The sequence below is a fragment of the Daucus carota genome, chromosome 2 (assembly GCF_001625215.2).
Source record: "Daucus carota subsp. sativus chromosome 2, DH1 v3.0, whole genome shotgun sequence".
NCBI lineage: Eukaryota > Viridiplantae > Streptophyta > Magnoliopsida > Apiales > Apiaceae > Daucus > Daucus carota.
Window position 1 is genome coordinate 31,275,206 of NC_030382.2, and position 10,474 is coordinate 31,285,679.

The 10,474-nt window shown below is 35.8% G+C and overlaps 1 long non-coding RNA gene across 1 annotated transcript; it reads right to left on the minus strand.

Annotated features, from left to right (window-relative positions):
• Positions 1–723: 723 nt before the first annotated feature.
• Positions 724–8,641, minus strand: LOC135150611 (uncharacterized). The gene is made up of 2 exons (XR_010288770.1): positions 6,298–8,641; positions 724–1,098 (listed from the first exon to the last, which is right to left on the minus strand). It is a non-coding gene; the product is annotated as an uncharacterized LOC135150611 (long non-coding RNA).
• Positions 8,642–10,474: the final 1,833 nt, after the last annotated feature.

Genomic DNA, 10,474 nt, shown 5'->3' on the forward strand with positions numbered 1-10,474 from the left:
GACGCAGACTCGACTCGACTCTGGACTCGGAAACTCGGCCTCAAACTCAAGCAGCAAACAGAAAACACTCGACTGAAAACGTAGAAAAACAAAACGAAAACTAAACCCAGAAATACACAACCAGCGACTCGATTAAACTCAGTAACAACGCGACTCGATGGAATCAAAACGATGCACATAAACTCAGAACTGGACTCGTACTCAACTCGACACACAAAGCAGAATCGGTGACTCGGTTATATGAATCAGTGGTGACTCGGCGCGGCTCAGGGACGCAACCCCAACTCCTGACTCGCGACTAAGACCACAAAACTCAACTACAGCCAAGAACTCGGAAAAAGTAAGAAAAGGGGTCTGGGTTTGTTTAAGCAAAACGAAAGCAGGGGAGGGTTTTTGATTATAAAATTAAGAAAAACAGAACAGTAGGTGATTGTTTTTAAACAAAATAAGAAAAGGTGCTAACGATTTGTTTATTAGAACTGACTTTAGATCCAGATAACAAAATAAAAGGCTGTTAAAGTTTTGCAATCAAAGAAGTGACGTATCAAGTTAATTTCTAATTACTGCAATCTTAACCAAACCCCCCGCACAAATTAATTTTGTGCTAGAGTTTAGATCTATACTAATCACAAGCTCAATGATTCTTCATTTCCCAAAAGCTTAAAAGCATGTGGTGGTACTTAAGAGAATCATACAACTTGGAGAAAAAAAGACAAGACAAGATTAAGCTAAGAGAGATTTGCATATAAATTAAAAAGTGTATACAAGCTTGGAAAGGAAATTGAGGCTAGCAAAATGTAAATCTATCTAAGATACTAACTATAGAAATGACTAGGTAGAAAAAGAGAGTAGGTGGCTAGGTTTACTAGGTTGCTAGGTTGGTTATTACAAGTAAGGAGAAGGGGGTATTTATAACTAAAGAATTAGGGTTTATGGGTAGGGTGGCTCAATCTTGGCCATCCATGTGCCTTGTGTGTTGGGAAGATTGTGGCCCTCCATGTGTCCCTTAGTTGCCAACTCTCTTTTTTTTCTTCTTTTCTTTTCCCTTTTCTTCTTTTTCTTGCATTTTCTCTTCTTTCTTTATTTATCTACAATTTCCTGAAATAAAATAAATAAGCGATTAATACTACAAAAATAAACAAAAAATAGGCACTTAAATATGCAAAAATATGGACTAATCAAACTTCCCCATACCTATCTTTTGCTCGTCCTCGAGTAAAAATCAAAAGAAAAGAAAATAAACTAAGAAAACTAGATGCGATTCCTAGGCTCCTTTTCGTAGGCGTGACGGGTGATTTTAGGTTCACCAACCCGTTAAACTCGTAGACGATCTCTACAAGAGGAGTTTTGTCTCCTAAGGGTTTACAGAAGATATACCCATAAAATCTTCGAGACACTCTAGCAAGTGTCTACTCGACTCTACTCTAATTTTGTTGGTGTTAACAAAAAGCGTTTTTAAGGAAAATACGACTTAAAGACTCATCTACTAATAATCAAGATACAGTTGTCTCTAATCTACTTGCATCGACACAAAGATTTACTAGAAATCCAAGGAGTGTAAGTAATTTAAGGCCTTTGATGGATCCTAATTGTCTAAGAACATTTTCTCTTTTTCAACCAATTTTGAACTGACCCAATCTCTATCGAAACAAATATCTAGCCAAACTTCACAAACTCTTATTCTTCTCTTTTCTTTTTTTTTTTTCTTTTTTTTTTCTCTTTTTTTCTTCTTTTTTTTTTTTTTTTTTGCATTGACTTTATTTTGTCCGTTTTCTTAGGCAAACAGTGTTACCCATGTAGCGAGCTTTGGGTCAGTGACTCCCAAACCAAACGGTCTTAGGGCACTAGGTTTTGAAATCCCCCGACGGACTTAATTGCTCGAATAACAAAGGCCACAAAACGAGACTAGCCAATCTACTTTTGCCCATTTATCTAAAGATTTTATCTATAAAGAACAATGAGTATTGAAGTAGTTATTCCTTTTCTTTTTCTTTTTTTTTTTTTCTATTTTTTTTTTTTTAATTCGCAAAGGTTCGATTCGACATTGTTTCAACATGTGGGTTCTCTCTCAGGTATCGAATAATATCACTAGACAATCTCTCCATCAAAGGTCTTGTGCAAATGTGTGTGCCATCTTGGAATTTAAAGTACAAATCGGTCGATACAAGTTTCAAAAAGACAACCTTACTCAACTACGTTCAAATTATCTAAAAGACACTACATATATATACTTTTGGAAAACATGCTAAACACCAACTACTCCTAAAGTTCGAGTGAGGGAAAGACAACTTAGCTAAAAGTATCTCTATTTTTGGATTTTTCTAATTTTTCAATTTTTAGGGATTTTCATTTTTAGAATTACACTACAGCCCTCCCCATACCTAAATCATGCATTGTCCTCAATGTATGCAAAAGAGAGAATTGAAATGCGAGAGTAAAGAGGAAAAATACCTGAATAGGAGATGAAGGGGATTTTTATTAACAAAAGAAACACTTAATCAACCCACACACTCACACATTTCCTTCCCCATACCTGAATTTCACGAGGGAAGGTTGGAAGAAGAACCAAATCAACCAATTCCGGAAGGGAAGATGGGAGGAAGCTTCGAGAAAGAGTCAAAATGTGTATGAAAATTTTTAGGTACAAAGACTTTCTCTAGCATGTGACCATCTTTCATCCTTATATGACCAGTATCACTAATGTTCACCCTAAACCAACTCAATGCTTCTTTATTATCAAGCAAATTAGAGACAATGAAATTTTGGTCATGAGATAAATCACTAGGAACGATGTAAGAAACGACGTCATCTCTTCCTAAGGCACTATGTGAAGGATGGAACAACGAGTCAAATGTTGGTGTTTCACCTACATGACTCTCTAAAGCGGGCCTAGGGTCAACACGAACAATCTCGAGCGGAGTTTCCCATTTTGAACAAATGTCGTTCAATTCTCCCAACAACTCCTCCGAGGTCAACTCTTTCAACGACTCATGAAATTCCCTATTGTTCTCGTTGTTGACTTTGAACTCCTCGTTGAGAAGCGACTCAATCTCACTATCCTCAAAACTAGACCATGTGACAAACTTGTTGACCACATTAACCCCTATAGGTTGCTCATAAAGCTCATTGGGTTCTTTTCCGACGTTAAAAATGTTTAAATCAATGGTCATGTTTCCAAATGTGAGCTTCATAGAACCATTCCTACAATTGATTAAGGCATTGGATGTAGCAAGAAAAGGTCGTCCTAAAATGATAGGAATTTGGTTCTTAGGATTCGAGACGGGTTGAGTCTCGAGAACAACAAAGTCAACGGGAAAGATAAAGTCACCGATTTTGATCAAAACATCCTCAATAATCCCCTTAGGCATTTTAATAGAACGATCGGCAAGTTGAAGGGTCATATTGGTGGTCTTGAGATCCCCTAATCCTAGGGCTTGATAGACCGAGAAAGGAAGAAGATTCACACTCGCTCCTAGATCAAGTAAAGCTTTATCCACAAATTTATCGCCTATGACACAAGAAATTGTAGGACAACCGGGGTCCTTATATTTCACGGGAATTTGATTCGAGAGAATCGAGCTAACTTGTGAGGTCAAAAAGGCTTTCTTTGGAACATGGGTGGTTCTCTTATGGGTACACAAATCTTTTAAACACTTAGCATAAGAAGGGACTTGTTGAATGGCATCTAAAAGAGGAATGTTTATCTTGACTTGTTTGAAAACCTCTAGGATTTGTTCCATTTGGGCCGATTGTTTAGGAGGAATGAGTCTTTGTGGGTAAGGAACCCTTGGCTTATAAACTTCTTCGTTGGGCTTTTGAGAAATGGGCCCAGGACTAGGTTCACTCATAGACTCACGGACTCTAGAACATTCGGGTTTGTCATGATTAGTGCTAGACAAAGAAGGATTTGTTTTAGGAATCGACTCCTCATTTTCATTAACGTTCTCACCAACTTTGTTATCCACTTGATTTCCCGACCTTAGAGAGATAATTGCATTAACATTCTCGGGAGGTCTTTGATTGAGAGGAAATTTAGGACTGACCTCGGGTTGACTTGGGAACTTGTTTTTCTCTCGCTCACATAACGCGCTAGCTAATTGACTCAATTGGGCCTCTAACTTAGAAACGGCTTGCACGTTAGAATGCAAAATTTGCCTATCTTGGGTTAGGGTTGTCATGAAAGTTTGTTGTGATTGGGTCAAATTGGTTTGCGATTTTACTAAGGCTTCCAAACTCTTTTCTAAAGAATTAAGACGTTTATCCGAATCATTAAAACCGGGAGGATTCAAAGGTGCTGGAATTGGGTTAGGAAATGCATTCGGACCTTGATTTGGGTAAGAGTTTGGGTTGGGCCTTTGTTGAAAATTTTGTTGAGGAGTTGAAAAAGAATTTGGCCCTTGATTCATTTGAAAATTGGGTTGAGGAACTTGACAATTTTGACCTTGGGTCCATGAGAAATTTGGGTGATTTCTCCACCCGGGATTATAAGTGGGTGCAAACGCATCATTCCTAGGATTTTGAAACATCGCATTTACTTGTTCAAGTTCGTGCGAAGGTTGGGTGCCGGGATTTTGAAAATTGTAATTAGGGAGCATCGACATTTGTGGGGGAGATTTACTAGTTTCTAAAGCTTCAAGTCTCCTAGTTAGGGTGGCTAGTTTGGCATCGGTTGCCACATTATTTCCTATCGAATGCAAGCCCCTAGCACTAGATGACTGAATTGACTTTTTGGGCTCCCTAGTTGACTCCCACATCATAGTCTTTTCCGCTAAATCCTCGAAAAATTCCCACCCTTGGTCCTCATCTTTTTCCATGAATTTACCTTGGCACATAGACTCTAATAACGCAGTGGTTTGACTATCTAAGGCCTCGTAAACTATCTTGCAAAGTCTCCATTTTTCTATTCCGTGGTGGGGGCATTGTGAAAGAAGATTTTTGAAGCGGTCAAAGAAAATCCAAAAAGACTCGTTTTCCTTTTGATAAAATTGATTTATTTCATTTGTAATACGAGTCGTTTTGTGGTTTGGAAAATACTTTTTAAGAAACATTACCACAAATCCTTCCCAAGTGGAAATAGAATTGACGGGAAGACTATACAACCATTTTTTAGCATTTTCTTTTAAAGCAAAGTTGATAAGTCTAAGCCGAATGGAGTCTTCACTCAATTGTTGGAGTTTTTGCAAACCGCAAACCTCCTCAAATTCTTGAATAAAGAGATATGGATCCTCACCATCACTCCCTAAAAATTTAGGCAACATACTAATGTGATGTGCCTTAATCTCGAAATTATTCCCATTAACGGGAGGAAGGGTGATGCACGATGGTTGAGCGGAACGGGATGGGTAACAGCGGTCTTTAAGAGACAACGCCATGTTTACTATCGGTTCGCTAGCTTCTATGGGTTCGGAGTCCGAAGAGGACGAAGAAGGAATTTCGATGATCGGTCTAACTAATCTAGACGATTCGCTCCTAACCCAAGTAGTTCGCATAAACTAGATAGTAAACACGTAGCAAATAAGTGCGAAGAAATAAAACAAACAAAAGAAAGGGTGTAAAAGCGAAAGAAAAACTTAATTCTAGGGTTCCCTAATAAAAACGAACTAGACCTTGCTCCTAACGTTAAGGACCACCAAAAACTCAATAAATCCAAAATTATTCGGACCGGTCTGGCCAGTTTGGAGCAGGCATTGCCAAGAGGCCAATCTCCGCGCTTAGACACCAAACCTTAATCGGCCAGGTAAGCTTTCGCTTGCCTTAGACACCGAAAAGTCGGAATAATTAACGATTATCTCGTCTTTTAGGTACCTTCCTAATTGAGCGCGAAACCTAGGGGCTAATGTCTAATTCAATTTTATTAAAAGGCTAGGGAAATGCAAAATGAAGTAATTAAATCGTTGTGGGCCAAGGAAAGAGTGATGAAATCCCTTCCCTTATCTTGTGAGTGGGTTTTGCCCTTAAGATTTATTTAAAATGATGCTCCACACAACGAGATAATAAAAGCTATAAACAATTAAGGATGCTCTAAACTACGTGTTTTAATCTAGAGAAAAGAAAGAAATTAACGCACCTTAGGGTCCTCCAGCGATCACCACAAATAGGTACGAAAATTTAAAAACAAAAAATTAAAATCTAAATAGTGTGCCCTAAGTGATTAAATGCATGATGCAACACATATGTATTTCTAACTAATATTTTTGGATTTTAATTTTTTTTATTTTTTTGTGATTTTCAATTTTCAAATTTGTTTGTGATTTTCAAAATAAAAACGAAAAATAAGAGTGGAGAGATACGGGATACCAAAGCAAGCTTCCAAATCCGAGCAAAATTTGTCCACTTTACTCCATGATTCCCGAATAATCCGCCTCGAAATAAAAGCAAAAATAGTGAGAAACAAACTAATCCGAAAGATTAAAAATAAAGGAGCGAAAAATTAATTTTAATCCCCGGCAGCGGCGCCAAAAACTTGATGTGCTAGAAATTATATTTTAAAAATATCGCAAGCGCACGATCATCGTTTTAATATTTATGATTCGATCCACAGAGATTAAAATTATTTTTCGCTAACCTTTAAATCTAACCTAGGCGAATTAGAACAATTAATTTTGAGAAAAAGGGTTTTCTAAATTTAACTCTAAGATTTCATTTTAAACTAATCTAATTAATTATTACTAATCACAATTAAAATCAAAATTAAGCCTAATAATTTAAGATCGAAAACTAATTTTAGACACTTAAAAGAAAAAAAAATGACAAGTCGTGTGCTTAATCTATCTAGCCAATTCAAAAAGTCAAATCGTGTTTAACCACAATTTATAATCAGAAAATTTTCAAGCACTAAACTTCAGTAAATAACAAAATCCATTAGAAATGGCAAACTCGAAATGGCAACTCAGAGACTAAACAAATTAAAACCCAAAACAAACTACTTGACACAAATCATTCTTAAACAACCTTACAACAGCTAACAAAATAAAACAAACTCCACTATTTAGACAAAGGAATCCAGCTACTGACTCGGGAAACTCGGAGACAGAACCTGCGACTCGGACCTCGACACTAAATTAACAAAACATACAGAAACTCAGCAGGACTTAACTCGGCTATTACATATACAGAACTCGGCGAAAACACAGGCTACAAAGAAGAAATCGACGCAATGAAAGCAGGGGTTTGAGACTCGACAACGCATGACTCGATGACTAACAAAAACACAAGAAACTCAGCTGACTCGGTGAACTCGAAAAGCAAACAAAACTAATCAACTAAACTGGTTACTCGACTCAAAACAGAGCAACAATAAGCAGGATTCAAACAAAGAAAAACGAACCCAGCAACAAAATCGGGACTGATTACAAACAAAAGAAACGCAGGGAACAAACTACAAACACAAACTAATTGATTCAACAACAGAGAAACTGAAGCTCGGCATTCCAATAAGACGCAGACTCGACTCGACTCTGGACTCGGAAACTCGGCCTCAAACTCAAGCAGCAAACAGAAAACACTCGACTGAAAACGTAGAAAAACAAAACGAAAACTAAACCCAGAAATACACAACCAGCGACTCGATTAAACTCAGTAACAACGCGACTCGATGGAATCAAAACGATGCACATAAACTCAGAACTGGACTCGTACTCAACTCGACACACAAAGCAGAATCGGTGACTCGGTTATATGAATCAGTGGTGACTCGGCGCGGCTCATGGACGCAACCCCAACTCCTGACTCGCGACTAAGACCACAAAACTCAACTACAGCCAAGAACTCGGAAAAAGTAAGAAAAGGGGTCTGGGTTTGTTTAAGCAAAACGAAAGCAGGGGAGGGTTTTTGATTATAAAATTAAGAAAAACAGAACAGTAGGTGATTGTTTTTAAACAAAATAAGAAAAGGTGCTAACGATTTGTTTATTAGAACTGACTTTAGATCCAGATAACAAAATAAAAGGCTGTTAAAGTTTTGCAATCAAAGAAGTGACGTATCAAGTTAATTTCTAATTACTGCAATCTTAACCAAACCCCCCGCACAAATTAATTTTGTGCTAGAGTTTAGATCTATACTAATCACAAGCTCAATGATTCTTCATTTCCCAAAAGCTTAAAAGCATGTGGTGGTACTTAAGAGAATCATACAACTTGGAGACTTAAGAGAATCATACAACTTGGAGAAAAAAAGACAAGACAAGATTAAGCTAAGAGAGATTTGCATATAAATTAAAAAGTGTATACAAGCTTGGAAAGGAAATTGAAGCTAGCAAAATGTAAATCTATCTAAGATACTAACTATAGGAATGACTAGGTAGAAAAAGAGAGTAGGTGGCTAGGTTTACTAGGTTGCTAGGTTGGTTATTACAAGTAAGGAGAAGGGGGTATTTATAACTAAAGAATTAGGGTTTATGGGTAGGGTGGCTCAATCTTGGCCATCCATGTGCCTTGTGTGTTGGGAAGATTGTGGCCCTCCATGTGTCCCTTAGTTGCCAACTCTCTTTTTTTTCTTCTTTTCTTTTCCCTTTTCTTCTTTTTCTTGCATTTTCTCTTCTTTCTTTATTTATCTACAATTTCCTGAAATAAAATAAATAAGCGATTAATACTACAAAAATAAACAAAAAATAGGCACTTAAATATGCAAAAATATGGACTAATCACCCCCATTCATGCAGGCATTTATCGAAAACCGTAACTCTAATCCTTCCACTTCTTTAGTTTCTATTATTGCTATAGAAGTTGAACACCCTTAACTTACTATCTAAATTGCAAAATCAAAGAAAATTTCTAAAGTCAAATCAAAGAAACCAATCTGAGGTGCCTCCTAAAGGTACATGTTGTAAAAACTACCCAATTATTGGGTTTTGGGTTTTGTCAGATATGATTGTATGGTTTGAATCCTTACTATTTATGAGTTAACATATTGGTTCTAATACCAATTGTGAGGCCTAAATCTACTATAGAAGGGGGTCGAATGCAGTTGATACAATCAATTCAAATAATCAAGACACAAATGAATCAAAAATTGTTTTTATATAGACTGATAAAAACCGGGTACACAAAAAATAACTACTCTCTCAATGATGAACAAATACTTTGAGAGCTGCTCGGTTATACATATAGTGTAAATCTAGTCGTGCTTATATATTGAAGAACTATACAAATATGCATGATAAACTTGATTTATGCATTACAGTACGTATCCTATAATTAATAAACATAAATTACTAAATTCCTGGAACTTGACACATCTCCTCTGCATAATATATTCTCTTGATTAGTATCAATCAGCTCCTGATAATGAGCAATAACAAACTCTGAGAAATATCTTCTGACGATAATTTGTCAAATAATTATCAATACTAGATTTACAAGAACTCCATTTAACATTACACATAACATTACCTATTAGACTTTTAAAACAATTACGAATAAAAAAATTAGATGTATTAAATATTGCATACCCTGCAAGCCAACTTATATATGTTGGTGCTAAATATTTTTTCCATCTCTTTAGAAATCATAAAACAACGTATTGATTTTATCAAAATGAAACATATCATTCTGAAAATAAATTTTTATCATGACATGTATTTTAGAATAATATTTTTAGAAAGAATTTATATTTAAAACATGATCAAATGTTAATATAAAAAAGTATCATATTTAAACAACAATAGTTTGAATAACTATATTAAGGACATTTATACTTCTGATAAATAATATATTAAAAAATTTATACAATCAGGTGATTGGCACCGGTCACAAGATCAACTACAACCATGCAAAACCCTTGGCGAAAAACATATGTTGCCATTCAAAAAAAAAAATACATAATCTCCTCATAATTTCACACTCCAACACTACACTCCCCTTATCTATAATTTTAGCCATGCACGTGTGCATGACTATATTTGTTGAAGAAAAAATCTGTAATAAATATCACGCCATATGTTAACATATTAAATAACGATCTTTCTAATGTGTGCCCAAGGGCACACAATAAGCACCAACTTTCATGAAAATGGCTTATTTTGATTGGTGGAATTGATGTGAATGTAGGGGGGCCATTTACATTTATTATCCATCCACCAATCAAAAGCTAGAATTCCCATGAGAGTTAGTGAATATTGTGTGCCCTTGGGCACACTATAGAAAATTCGATTAAATAATATACTTTATTTATAACAACATGAAATAATAATAACATATGCTTTTTTTAAAATATAATTAATCGATATATCTGGTATCAATATATTATCAAAACAAAATGGCTCACAGCACCATAATGTCTCACGAGTATAATATAATCAACCTTATTGGATGCTCTAAACTAGTACTCCATTCGTCCCTCTCATTTTTTTACAATTTTTTTCCACTGCTCGACACGTATTTTAAGTCTCTTATAAAACATAGTTCCGCAACTCATTTTTGAGATTTTCTTTTGTGTATAAAAATTCAAACATCAAAATCATTATTCAAAAGAAAAA